The 14,630-nt window shown below is 42.0% G+C and overlaps 1 long non-coding RNA gene across 2 annotated transcripts in view; it reads right to left on the bottom strand.

Annotated features, from left to right (window-relative positions):
• Window positions 1-5,805, bottom strand: part of LOC141132312 (uncharacterized) — a 218,840-nt gene extending 213,035 nt beyond the window's left edge. For both annotated transcript variants that reach the window (XR_012242883.1, XR_012242882.1), the window contains exon 1: window positions 5,625-5,805. This is a non-coding gene — a long non-coding RNA (uncharacterized lncRNA). The remainder of the gene's footprint in view (window positions 1-5,624) is intronic.
• Window positions 5,806-14,630: the final 8,825 nt, after the last annotated feature.

Raw genomic sequence — 14,630 nt, forward strand, 5'->3', positions numbered from 1 at the left:
AGATTGTGTAGACCAGCCGTTGCAACATCTACTGAGCATGCCCCAATTTTAGTTCCCTTCTTAGCTGTTCATTTCCTCTTTTTTCCTTATCTGTGCAGCCCATGTAATCATAGTCACATATGTCATAGTCATAAATGACATTCTCCTCCCTCCCTCCTTCTCCTTCTCATATTGCTAAACACTGTGGGGCTGGGATTAACAGGAGGTGAAGCCTCCATCAATTACCATTTTATATCCTACACCCACAGTGCTTAGCAATACAAGAAGGAGAAGGAGGGAGGGAGCAGAACGTCATTTCACCCTGTGTATACGCCCATGTGTGACTCTATGGTTACATGGGCTGCACAGATAATAAGAAAGAGAAAATGAACAGCTTAGAAGGGAACTGAGACTGGAGCTTGCTCAGTAGATGTGGCAACGGCTCGTCTACACAATCTCAGGCTGCAGCGGTGACACAGACAAGGAGGTAAGGACAGTGAACTGGCTGATGGAGGTTTTACCTCCTGTTAATCCCAGCACATACACACAGCCTGTGATTGGCAGAGCCTTTTCCAGATCTCTTTACAATGTGAACAAAGTAAAAGCTATTGTCAGTCAAATTAAACTCCGTCTACAGCATGGTATTGCAAAAAAAAAAAAAAAAATAAATAATATATATATATATATATATATATATATATATATATATATATATATATATATAAATAAATAATAATAATAAAAATTTGCATTGAAATATAGATTTGTAATAAGTGTTAAAACACTTTGATGTTATTAATTATTTATTTTCATTCTCAATTCTGAAAGCCTTTTTTGTGTCTGCAGACACAGATTCATAGTCCACACATCCTGATACAGAGCATAAATCAGCAGAGTACTAGACACTCCTCCCTCAGATCTTTCCCTGGGGACAGGAAAGACTGGGGAAATCTCATGTGACTGCTGAACAGCAATGATTAAATAAGGTACTCAGATGAATTTTATATTAAATTAAATACAGCACCGTGCAAAATGAAATACAGTGGCATGATCTTTATACATAAATAGAAGAGATAATGACAATTAAACTTTGTGTATTTATTATCACTTTCATTTTGGTCAAAGCTTCACCTTTTTTTTTAAATTATTTACAAGCACCCCTTACCTGCATAGGCAGTTTTTTTGATAAAGGTGAACTAACCCTTTAACCAATTTCCGCCCGCACTATTGCCGAAAGACGCCTACAGCGTGGGCTTCCGGTGCCAGGAGGGCATCCATAGATGTCCTCCCGTCATCGCGCTGCTCACACGCCCCCTGCGGCACGCGGGCAGTGTGCTCTCAGATCATCTAGTCCTTCGAGGTAATCACAGCAGCCCTTTACCACTTGATCAGCTGTCAGCCAATGACAGCTGATCGCGGAAGTAAACACAAGCCGGTTTATTTCTTCTTACGCTGATAGCGTGAGGAGAAAGGAAGAAAGCACGGTAATCGGCATCTGTTACAGGGACATCGGTCCCAACATTGCCCACTAGTGCTGCCAATCAGTGCCCACCAGTGCTGCCAATCAGTGCTCACCAGTGCCACCTATCAGTGCTGCCAATCAGTGCCCATCATCAGAGTCACCTATCAGTGCTGCATATCAGTGCCGCCTACTAGTGCCTATCAGTGCCACCTATCAGTGCTCATAAATCTCACCTATCAGTGCCCATCAGTGCCACCTGTCAGTGCTCATCAGTGCTGCCTATCAGTGCTCACCAGTGCCACCTATCAATGTCATCAGTGCCCATCAGTGCCACCTATCAGTGCTCATCAATTCCACCTATCAGTGCCCATCAGTGCCACCTATCAGTGCTCATCAGTGCTGCCTATCAGTGCCACGTATCAGTGCTCATCAATCCCACCTATTAGTGCCACCTATCAGTGCTCATCAATCCCACCTACCAGTGCCCATCAGTGCCAGCTATCAGTGCTGCCTATGAGTTCCACCTCTCAGTGCCCTTCAGTGCCGCCTATCATAGCCCATCAGTGCCACCTATCAGTGCAACCTCATCAATTCCCATCAGTGCAGCCTCATCAGTGCCCATCAGTGCCACCTATCAGTGCCCATCAGTGCCACCTCATCAGTGCCCATCAGTGCAGCCTTATCAACACACATCAATGAAGGAGAAAAATTAACCGTTTGCAAAATTTTATAACAAACTATGAATCTGACTATAAATCTAACTATAAATTACTAACGCGGTGGTATTATACCCCATCAACCCTTCCTTTGCAAATTCTTTCCAGAGGCCTCGGATCGTTGGCGGTGCCGAGAGGGACAGGGGACTTTACTCCATATCTTTTGGTCCTGCCCAAAGATTAGACTGTACTGGTTGGAGGTACAGAAGATTTCTCATAAATGTACATATTGCCCAATACCAGAGAATCTGCCCTTTTTCTTGCTTCATTGTTCACAAATTCCACTTCAGAAGTATAGAATATCAGTGCTTAGTCACTTGGTTAATGCCGCTAAAGCCTGTGTTACTTTGTGCTGGAAGGATCCTAGACCTCCTTCCATTGCCATGTGGGTTAACAAGGTCAGAAGTTTCAGTGCCATGGAGGACTTAGTGCTCACTGTGCAAGATAGAAGGGAACAGTATACTAAAACATGGTTCTCTTAGGATTTGTTTGTATATTCAGAATAGGGGAAGAGGCTACTAGAGAGTTGTTCGGGGGAATGAGGTCCCCCCTTCCCAGGGTTTTGGTTTTTTTTGGATTCATTAACGACGCACGTAACTAATCCATCTCCTCTGGGATTTGTTTGTATCCAACATTCCCCCCCCCCCCTTTTTTTTTCCTCTCCCCCCCCATCCTTTTTAAAGAAAAAATAGTGGGAGAACGGGGGCGGGGGGGGGGGGTTCATTTGAGTAAACTCTTGTATGTTATCGGTAGTTTTTGTTAACAGGTGAAAAACAAGAACGAGCTTTACTGAAGTTGTAATATTATGTCCTGCTGTATTTAACTATGGATTTTTGAATGATTTTGAAATGTACCGATAATAAGAGATTTTGTATGCATTTTGTTGGATATTGATGCTGTTATGGACTCTTAAGTTCTCTTTTATAAATAAATAAAGAATTTGAGAAAAAAAATTTTTTTTTTTTTAAATGTTGGGTGGCAAAAAATAAAAAAAAACTCAGTGGTGATTAAATACCACCAAAAGAAAGCTCTGTTTGTGTGAAAAAAAAAAAATTATAAAAATTTCATATGGGTACAGTGTTGTATGGCCGCGCAATTGTCATTCAAAGTGTGAGAGCGCTGAAAGCTGAAAATTGGCCTGGACGGGAAGGGGGTAAAAGTGCCCTGTAGGCAAGTGGTTAAACAAGGGTCCAGCTGCCAATAGGCTTGAATCTACTTATAATTTTGACAAGTGGATCTCATCGAATGCTCGTGTGTTTTATGTTCTCTCTTTGATTTGCCTTGGTGTGTTATAAATTTACCTTATCCGGTCCAGCCATATAGAGATGTTTTCAAGGTAATGAACATGTTATATTGAAGGACAGTGAAGTGCTGGTTAGAATACAGAGAAAGCTGCAGAGAGAAATAAGGTTTTTTGTTCTTGGTGTCTCTTTTTCCTCTGCAGCTCCTTCACTCTCTTGCTGTCGTCCTCTCAGTACGAGCGTAATCACATCATGTCTGCATAGATCGATGCAGGCTCAACACAGGAGCACATTGAAAACAAATGAATTCAATGTGCTCTGCTTATATTAAATGCAGCAAGTCTTCACTTGTATTAAAAATTAAAAATTATAAGCAGGCAGCTTTTTATGGCAGACGAGACCAGCAATGAAATAGCCCTGTAGAAAAAATGTTCCGCGCTCCGGTTGTTGCTCTTAGCTCTCAGTTGATGCGTTTCAGCCTATAAGGCCTTAGTCATAACGGTTATGACTAAAGCCTTTTAGGCTGAAACGCGTCAACTGATTTAATCTGCATTTGTTCACTGTGGCTATTCAATAAAATAAAGAAATTTTAAAAGTATTTAAAATTTAAAATATAGAAATTACTCTACTCAGCCAGCGACTGTGGATCGAGCACCTGGGAGCGCTGCTATCTATGTGGTGTGTGGGTAGTAGCACTGACTTTTCTGTTTATACAATGAAATAGCCCTACCTGGCTCTTCGCAAATTCTCTGCGGAATGTACACAGAGCTGCTCATGTGTTTAAATTTCCGGCGGAGTGCCAGTATACTGGGATGAATGACCCCCACGCATTCACCAGAGTGACGTCATCCCACACCGGTCAATCAAACGTCCAAAGAACAGAAGAAACCGTGCGATGTGTTGTAACAGTATATTGCATCACCCTTCACAACAAACACCTGTGCGTATGCATTTTAACCACTTACAGACCGGAAGATTTTCCCCCTTAATGTCCTTTTTTTCCCACAAATAGAGCTTTCTTTTGGTGGTATTCCATCACCTCTGCGGTTTTTATTTTTTGCGATAAACAAAAAAAGACCGACAATTTTGAAAAAAATAATAATATTTTTTTTTACTTTTTGCTATAATAAATATCCCCCAAATTCTTTTTTAAAAAACAAATTTCTTCATCAGTTTAGGCCAATATGTATTCTTCTACATATTTTTGGTAAAAAAAAAATTGCAATATGTTGATTGATTTGCACAAAGGTTATAGCGTCTACAAAATAGGGGATAGATTTATGGCATTTTTTTTTTTTTTTCACTAGTAATGGCGGCGATCTCCAATTTTTAGTGGGACTGCAACATTGCAGCGGACAGATCGGACACTTTTGTGGGACATTTTTAGAGTGTATAAATACTGTGTAAATGTCACTGTCAGGGAAGGGGGTTAACACTAGTGGGCGATCAAGGGGTTAAGTGTGTTCCCTGGGAGGTGTTTCTAAGTGTGGGGGGATGGGACTGACTGAAGGAGGAGAGAGATCGCTGTTCCTAATCAATAGGAACAGCAGATCTCTCTCTCCTCCCCTGTCAGAATGGGGATCTGTCTGTTTACATTGACAGATACCCATTCTGGCTCTCTTTCCTACGATCACGGGTGGCCGGCGGACATCACGGCCGCCGGCCGCATCAGGTCCCCTGACGTGCAGCTGCTCTTAAACGAGCCGACGTACACCTACAGCGATTTTCAGGAACGAGCCGACCTGCCACAGTATAATGACGCCGGCTGGTCGGCAAGTCGTTAATGTACAAGCTGATATGAGCGAGCACTTGAACACCAGTACTAGTTACATTGTTTTATGTCATTGGAATCTACTAGCACCTTTTCCCTGAAGCTTAGTGTTCTGCCCTCACAATGTTTTTAAAGTACAAGGCTTGGCAGACAGCTAACAGCTTCCCAATAAAGACTTAGGAGGAAGGGCTAATAGTTGTAATCTTTACTGAGAATAATTTTTTTGTAAAACTGCAAAACACAAATTATAAAAATATGCATTAGCATTTAACATTACATCACAAATGCAAATAGTAACAGGCATGCTACAATACTGTTAAGGCACTAGCTAGCAAAAATGTGGCCTAGCTGAATGAACTTCCTGACAGAAACATCCTAGCAAACACACAGATAAAATGTAGTTGAATTAGTAGAACATATACTAATTAATTGAAAACTAATGACAGCCTACTTACAGACTTATGCTTCCAAGGCTAGTTTTAAGAAATAGTGGAGGTCTTTAACATGCTGCCTTCGCTGTAGAAAGATTATCTATGTCTGCTGGGCAGGAAATGGGCGTAATATAATACAGTTCCTGTTAATAATGGATGCCAATTTAAAGCAACAGTAAGATCAGGAAATATATACCTTATAATGATCAGAACACTTATACCACTATGTTTCCTTTTTAAGAAGTAAAACAACTTCAGAGATAGGTCTAAAGTACACCTTAGGGGTGCCCTGTCTCATGACTTTAATCTTTCTAACCTTACTATGATTACTAGGTACAGTCTCGACAATGAGTCCAACTGGCCATTCGTTTCTGTGGACCTGAGTGTCTTTCAGTAGGACAACATCTCCGACTTGCAGGTTAGGCTTGTCAACTTGCCATTTTCTGCATGACTGGAGCGTCACCAGGTACTCTTGTTTCCATCTATTCCAGAAGATGTGTGCAAGACTCTGAACTTTCTTCCACTGCTTGGTGTAAAGGTCTTTGAGACCAAAGTCTCCTGTGGGAGCTGTCACTGTTTCCATCTTCTGGGTCAAAAGCATTGCAGGTGTCAAGACTACTGGCATTTCTGGATCAGTAGACACTGGAACTAAGGGTCGAGCGTTCATGATAGCCATGACTACAGCCATATGTGTGATAAGAACTTCATGTGTAAGGCGAGTAGAGACAACCTTCAGAAACATGGCATCCAGAATGCGACGAGCCACTCCAATCATCCTCTCCCAAGCTCCTCCCATATGTGACGCATGAGGAGGATTGAAAGTCCAAGTGCATCTTTGATCTTGAAGATAAGCACTGTCTCAGAGTCTTCTGTAAGGATCCTTAACTCCTTACTCCCCCAGTAAAGTTTGTGCCCCGATCTGAGCGGAGTTGCTTCACAGGTCCTCGGATAGAGAAAAATCTTCTCAAAGCATTGTGAATATATCCTAACACAATCTTGCTGTCTGTGTAAAACTTCACTGCATGAATTTCAATGTCCAGTTCAGCAACAATCAAGTCTGCCATCTTCACTGCTAAGACAGCAGCACAAAGCTCCAAATGTGGAACAGTGTGAGCAGGACGTGGAGCTAGTTTGGACTTTCCCATGATAAACCCAACATAACTTTGTCCTTCAAAGTCCATTACTCTAAGGCAGGCTGCAGCTGCTATAGCCATAGTGCATGCATCTGAGAATACACACAATTCTCTTTGCTTCATGGCAGACAAAGAAACAGGGACATATGACCTTTGGATGATAAGTTGTTCAAGCTCTATTAATGATTCCTTCCACAACTTCCACTGCATTTCTTTCTCCTTAGGTAGAGGCATATCTCATTCACTTTGTTCATGTTCAGTAGCAATTTCTCTCATAACAGCCTTGCCTTGCATGGTTATGGGGGCTACAAATCCTAGGGGGTCATAAAGGCTGTTGACCGAGGACAAGACACCTCTTCTCGTGAACGGCTTCTCGTGTCTATATACACTAAATGTAAAGCTGACGGTTTTCAGATCCCAACTGAGCCCTAAACTTCTTTGAAGGGGCAGTGAATCTGTTCCTAGATCCAGGTCCTTGAGGTCTTTTGCACGGTCCTCTGAGGGAAACGCTTCCATGACTTTGCTACTGTTGGACGCTACCTTGTGTAACCTTACGTTAGATTCTGCTAACATCTCTCTTGTTCTTTTCAGGATGTCAATAGCCTCTTCGTTGCTGGAGAAAGAAGCAAGTCCATCGTCCACATAAAAATTTCTCATGACAAACTGTCATCTGTGCAGTGCTCTTCTTCACCTTCCTGTGCTGCTCGTCTCAGGTTGTAGATAGCTACAGCTGGAGAGGGGCTGTTCCCGAACACATGTACTTTCATCCTGTATTCTGTGACATCTTTGTTAAAGTCATTATTTTCATACCACAGGAACCTCAGGTAGTCTCTGTGATCTTTGCGGACAAGGAAACAGTAAAACATTTGTTGTACATCTGCTGTTACTGCAATGTGTTCTTTTCGGAACCTGATGAGGACTCCAAGGAGTGTATTATTCAGGTCAGGTCCACTGAGGACATTGTTTAATGAAAGGCCTTCATACTTTGCACTGGAGTCAAATACTACTCGTATCTGTCCTGGTTTCTGAGGATGATACACTCCAAATATTGGTAAGTACCAACATTCTTGTTTTTCTTCCAATGGTGGTGCTTTTTCAGCTTGACCATTGTCGAAGATCTTCTGCATGAAATCATGGAAGTGTTCCTTCATATCTGTCTTTCTGTCTAGAGTGCGTCGCAATGAGGTGAGACGATTCACTGCTTGTCCTTTGTTCTTAGGAAGGTGACATCGGGGTGAACGGAAAGGTAGAGGAGCTACCCAGCTGTTTGACTCATCTATAAAGACTTCTCTGTCCATGATCGCCAAGGAAGAGGCTATCTTCAACAGATAGTGCTGGTTTGTCATCATCTCGCGTTCTTTCAAACACCTTGCATCCTAGCTCATCTGTATCTTCAGATGAGGTAATAGCCTCCATGTAACTCTGAACTTTCTGTTGTATTGGGTTGACTAGTCTCTCTTTAATCTGTATTCTGTTGGTACAGGGGTTAAGACATGATTGCAGCCATTTTGCAACATGTTTGTTTTGTAGACATTCACTTTTGCCAGCTTGTGAGCTCCATCCAGACATACATCACCAATGATGACCCATCCAAGGTCAAGACGTGGTGTATCTGGATTTTGCAAAAGCATTTGACACAGTTCCCCATAAACGTTTACTGTACAAAATAAGGTCCGTTGGCATGGACCATAGGGTGAGTACATGGATTGAAAACTGGCTACAAGGGCGAGTTCTGAGGGTGGTGATAAATGGGTAGTACTCGGAATGGTCAGGGGTGGGTAGTGGGATTCCCCAGGGTTCTGTGCTGGGACCAATCCTATTTAATTTGTTCATAAACGACCTGGAGGATGGGATAAACAGTTCAATATCTGTATTTGCAGACGATACTAAGCTAAGCAGGGCAATAACTTCTCCACAGGATGTGGAAACCTTGCAAAAAGATCTGAACAAATTAATGGAGTGTGCAACTACATGGCAAATGAGGTTCAATGTAGAAAAATGTAAAATAATGCATTTAGGTGGCAAAAATCTGAATGCCATCTATACACTGGGGGGAGAACCTGTGGGGGAATCTAGGATGGAAAAGGACCTGGGGGTCCTAGTAGATGATAGGCTCAGCAATGGCATGCAATGCCAAGCTGCTGCTAACAAAGCAAACAGAATATTGGCATGCATTAAAAAGGGGATCAACTCCAGAGATAAAACGATAATTCTCCCACTCTACAAGACTCTGGTCCGGCCGCACCTAGAGTATGCTGTCCAGTTCTGGGCACCAGTCCTCAGGGAGGATGTACTGGAAATGGAGCGAGTACAAGGAAGGGCAACAAAGCTAATAAAGGGTCTGGAGGATCTTAGTTATGAGGAAAGGTTGCGAGCACTGAACTTATTCTCTCTGGAGAAGAGACGCTTGAGAGGGGATATGATTTCAATATACACATACCGTACTGGTGACCAAACAATAGGGATAAAACTTTTTCGCAGAAGAGAGTTTAACAAGACTCGCGGCCACTCATTAAAATTAGAAGAAAAGAGGTTTAACCTTAAACTACGTAGAGGGTTCTTTACTGTAAGAGCGGCAAGGATGTGGAATTCCCTTCCACAGGCGGTGGTCTCAGCGGGGAGCATTGATAGCTTCAAGAAACTATTAGATAAGCACCTGAATGACCGCAACATACAGGGATATATAATGTAATACTGACACATAATCACACACATAGGTTGGACTTGATGGACTTGTGTCTTTTTTCAACCTCCCCTACTATGTAACTATGTAACTATATAAGACGTTGTGCAAAAGGTGCATTGTGTGGCCCATTGTATTGCTCTCTGACCTTGTGCACTCTCAGTATGTCTCTTCCAAGTAGAAGGATAATTGCAGCACCTGGGTCCAGTGCTGGAATCTTGTCTGATATTTGCATCATATGAGGGTAGTGATGTGCAGTTTCAGGTGTGGGTATCTCTGATCTATCATCTGGTATCATATCACATTCTATGAGAGTGGGAAGAGTCAGCTGCGTTTTCCCATCTAATGACTCAATGATGTAGTTGTTTGCTCTCCTCCCTGATGTTTCCACAACTCCTGAACATGTCTTCAAAGTATACGGAGTTGGACTTCCTCTGTCACCGAAGAGGTCAAAGAACTCTGTTCTTGCCAAAGATCTGTTACTTTGTTCATCTAAGACTGCATATATTCTGATTGCCTTCTCTCTGAGGACTGCAGGATACACCTTGACTAAACATATCTTGGAGCATGATCTAGAGCTAAATGTGTTTGTGCAGATCTCAGTACACTTTGAGGTTATTGTTGGTAATGGAAAAAGGGGAAAAAAAGGGGAAAAAAGACCTGCCAGATCACACTTCATTTCTCACTTCATCTCTCATAACAGCAAGACAAGAGGTTATTTCTTCCATTAGACGGAGCTCATCAACCCTTCATAGCCACTGTAAGATATTTTGAAACACCTAAAATCTGGTTGCAAGGTTCTGGTTGTGTCATTATATCCCAAGATTTTGGCTCATCGGTTGCAGCCCGGAGGAATGATCCCCATTCAGGCTTTCTCTGATCCTCTGTAATGGGGGATCATGAGTCTCTGGTAAGCGGCCATTGTTTCACTCGTGGTGGTGGATCGAGCACTATCTTTACAACAGCAAAGATTACACAACTTTTCAATGGACTTTTTCACATTATCATATTTTTTTATCACATGGGTGATTTAGTCATTTATGTGTATGAACTCACGTTTGTTTAATTGTATGCATTTATTTATTTATTTTATTATCAATTATTCCTACATATATTAACTCATACTGCTTAGGGTTATGGCACTTTGAAATGTTTTTACTTTGTATGATATGCATTCAGGGATTCATTGCTGAAATGGTGATTAACTATATGCATGTCAGTATCTAGCGCAATTCCAATTTTTCCATATTGTTGGTAATGCACTCTCTTTTTGCTCCCCACCATGATCTTCTTGGGTTACCGGATTCTCTGGTTTCCATGGGGCTGGTCCTGGGTGTAAAGCAGACAGATGGTTGTCATTATTGCATTCTTTGCATCAAATTGTTTTCACACAGTCTTTAGCAAGATGTTGAGTTGAACCACAGCATCTGAAACAAATGCGCTTTTCCTTAAGATAAGATTTTCGCTCCTCTATTGTCTTGCATCTGAAACTGCAACATTTTCTCAGTGGATGAGGCTTGTTATGTAGTGGACACTGCTTATCTGGGTCTTCAATTTGCATTCCTGAGGTTTTATCCTGGTTGGCCTCAGTCGGTACTTCTGTCTTCCGTACAGACACTGTTGCTCTTCTTTATTGTGCACTGAAGGTTGTTTCTCTGCCTCTACAGAACTGGAACCTCCCATGTTCAAAGAGGCGAATTCACAATGAATTTGGCAAGGAAGGAGAAAGGTGGAAATGCCACCTGATGATCTTTTTTGTATTTTGATGCTTGCGTGATCCATCTTTCTTGTAAGCTGTAAGGAAGCTTCTCGATTACCGGTTTGACTCCACATGCTGTATCCAAATATGAGAGGTCTGGCAGGTATCCACCAACCTTTGCCGCCTCCAGCTCTAAAAGTATGTCACCAAGCTCTCTCAGCTTCTGATTGTCTTTGTTTGTTACTTTTGGATAATTTTCAATTTTCTTCAGAAGTGCATCTTCAATTACTTCAGGTGACCCATAGCAGTCTTCCAATCTCCGCCATACCATTGTAAGCCCTGCTGTCGCATCATGAACATGTACTGACCTGATTCGTTTGGCTTGCTCAGTGGACTCTGGTCCGAGCCATTTGGAGAGTAGGTCAAGCTTTTCCCTGTCTGTCAGATATAAGTTTTGGGTACTGCTTAGAAAAGATGATGTCCAGGCCCAATAGTTTTCTGGACGGTCATCAAACTTCAGGAGACCAGAGCTCACCATTTCACGGTGTATCAAGTATTTTGTCACATCTGTGGCTCCTGCTGCCTCAGGTGGGCATTTTCTAGGAACAAACACAGGGCGTGTCTGTGGCTGGTAAGACGGTGGAGGTGCTTGGTTAAATCCACTATAGTTGTGTGGTTGTTCTCGTTTACTGCAAGTCTTTCTGCTATAGGCCACATTTATATTTTCCCGAGGAGGGATTATGTCACCATTCGTTTGATTTCCTGAAGGGCCAACAGATTGGTCTCTGAGTATGCAACTACTTGGCTTGTTATAGTAAAATTCTGGTTCAGTCTTGTAGCATTGAGCAATATCAAAGTTGTCTACTGCTAGCGGGACCCTTGACGATTCTAATGCATCATTGGACTGTTGATCAGTGTCCATGGTCACGTGCAATTATACATACTCACAGGTGCATTGGATTGCACTGAGTGGTGTCATCTGGGTATCTATCACAGAGTGCTCTCTGTGCTATTCTTCGGCAGCTCTCATGAGCACCTTGGCTTCAGCTAAGGCTGCTGAAGCAGTTTTTTCTTGCTTGATAATATGTAAAGACGCTTTCACCTCTGCTTTTCTTCTAAGTGCTTCAGCTTTACTTTTAGCTTTAATCATATGATGTTCTTCATCTATGCAGCCCTATTCTCTTATCATTTCAGCTTCACATATTGCATAGGAAGCCAGTGCACGCGTGGCTTCTGCTTTTGCATGGGCCCTGGCAGCTGCAGCACTGGTGGATGACAGGTTAGAGCAGCTTTAATGTCTAGAGCTAGTGCGCTTGGACCTAGCAGATTATGCACTAACTGATGTCTGATCCGACTGACTAGAGACTCTGGAGCTTGTGCAGAGTGACCTGTTGGTTGGCATATTGTGTATGCTTTCCTCTGCTTGTGTATGCTGAGGGATGACTGGTGTAGTATTGTGCTGCATGATGAAACAGATTACTTCTTTGTAGTGTCTGTGGCTGTAGAGGTTAGCTGATGATGAGCAGAATGAATTCACTCTTCTTTAGACTAGGCCCGCTGTGTTAAAAATCTTTTTACTGTTCTGCCCTTGCAATGTGTTCAAAGTACAAGGATTGGCAGACAGCTAACAGCTTCCCAATAAAGACTCAGGAGGAAGGGCTAATAGTTGTAATCTTTACTGAGAATAATTTTTTTGTAAAACTGCAAAACACAAATTATAAAAATATGCATTAGCATTTAACATTACATCACATCACAAATGCACATAGTAACAGGCATGCTACAATACTGTTAAAGCGGGGTTCCACCCAAATTTTGAACAATATCTGTATGTATTCTCTTCCTTGCCTAGATGCTGACATGCCGTTTAAAAAAATTTAAATCGCCGTAATTACCTTTTATTTTTCTATTCTTCTTTGCACTTCCTGGTTCTCCTCCCGTGGGAGTAGGCGTGTTTCTAGCCTCTCCCAGACTCCTGGGAGCTAGTCTCAGGCTTCCCAGGATGCCACTGAGCATGTGCGGGAATGAGCGGTGAATGCTGGGAGCACAGCATTCACCACATCCAGGAAATAAATGCTTGTGGGCTTCAAATGCCCACAATGAAGATGGAAACCGCCTGCAGTGTATAATATAAGTTATTCTTTCCGACGAAATCTGACACAGGCGGACATATTACACACAATAGGTCAGTATGTAATGCTGAGAAGAAAAGTTTGTGAATGAACTAAAAAAAAAAAACGATAGGTAGGTGGACCCCCCGCTTTAAGGCACTAGCTAGCAAAAATGTGGCCTAGCCGAATGAACTTCCTGACAGAGACAGAGACACGGCACTAAGACCCTCAGAACACATACCCTGATGACGTCACCGGGTGCATCCAGTGTGAATATCTCCTAAATGGTGCATGTTTAGGAGATATTAATTTTACCTACAGGTAAGCCTTATTATAGGCTTACTGCAGTGGTCATCAACCCTGTCCTCAGGGCCCACTAACAGGCCAGGTTTTATGTATTACTTTAGGGAGATGCAGACTAGAATACTGCAATCACTGAGCAGCAGATGATATCACCTGTGATGTATTTCAATTATCTTGCAAACCTGGCCTGTTAGTGGCCCTGAGGACAGGGTTGATGACCATCCGCTTACTGTACCTGTAGGTAAAAATCACAAAGCGGACTTTACTACCACTTTAAGGTTCCATGAAATCAATTAAACAACTACACAAAATTTTAAAACAGTCTTTTTTTTTTTACAGATTTGCTAGAAAATATAAAAACAGCACATATACAGTATATGTTGCATACATCCCCACACATACAGTATATACCCTGTTTTACACTGTTCTGCAATTCCATATTCCCTGAAGGGGTCCCTCAGATTATTCTAATAGCAGCTATATTGCACAGTGGGGCCAAGTCATTCTCAACGCATTTCCCAGATTTCTGATTGCTTCTTTGGGAGAAATACAGGAACAAGTATGCGGCAACTCACGTTATCCTGGCTAATTGGCCTCTGGGGAAAGATCACAGGGGACAGCAGGAAGGAGAATCCACACTATCAAATGACAGTATTTGATTATCATATTTCAGTATTCCAATAATGGCTCCACTTCATTATACGAAATTAATAACTCACATACACAGAATCAGATGGAAAACACTATTAAAGTGACACTGAACTGTGGTTTGAAATACATGTACAGCATTAAAATGGACCTGAACTCAAAAAGTAAAGATCAGCAATCTTATTATCAATATAAATAAATGCTAATTTGCTTAAAGGCTAAGTTCACCTTTTAAAAAAAAATTATAATTGCACATATTTTTGCAGGTATAGAAAAATGTGTATTTTTTTTTTTTCTGGAGCTTGCAGAGCATTGCACCCACAATTAGCAGATCAGAGGTGCGATGTCAAGTTCCTGAAGACGCTCAGTATAGCTGTCTGCGTGTACCTACCGTACAGGTCGGCATTTACTAAAGAGCAGGAAGATCAATGTACTATAAGACCCCTCACCAGT

The sequence above is a fragment of the Aquarana catesbeiana genome, linkage group LG01, assembly GCF_042186555.1.
Source record: "Aquarana catesbeiana isolate 2022-GZ linkage group LG01, ASM4218655v1, whole genome shotgun sequence".
Lineage (NCBI taxonomy): Eukaryota > Metazoa > Chordata > Amphibia > Anura > Ranidae > Aquarana > Aquarana catesbeiana.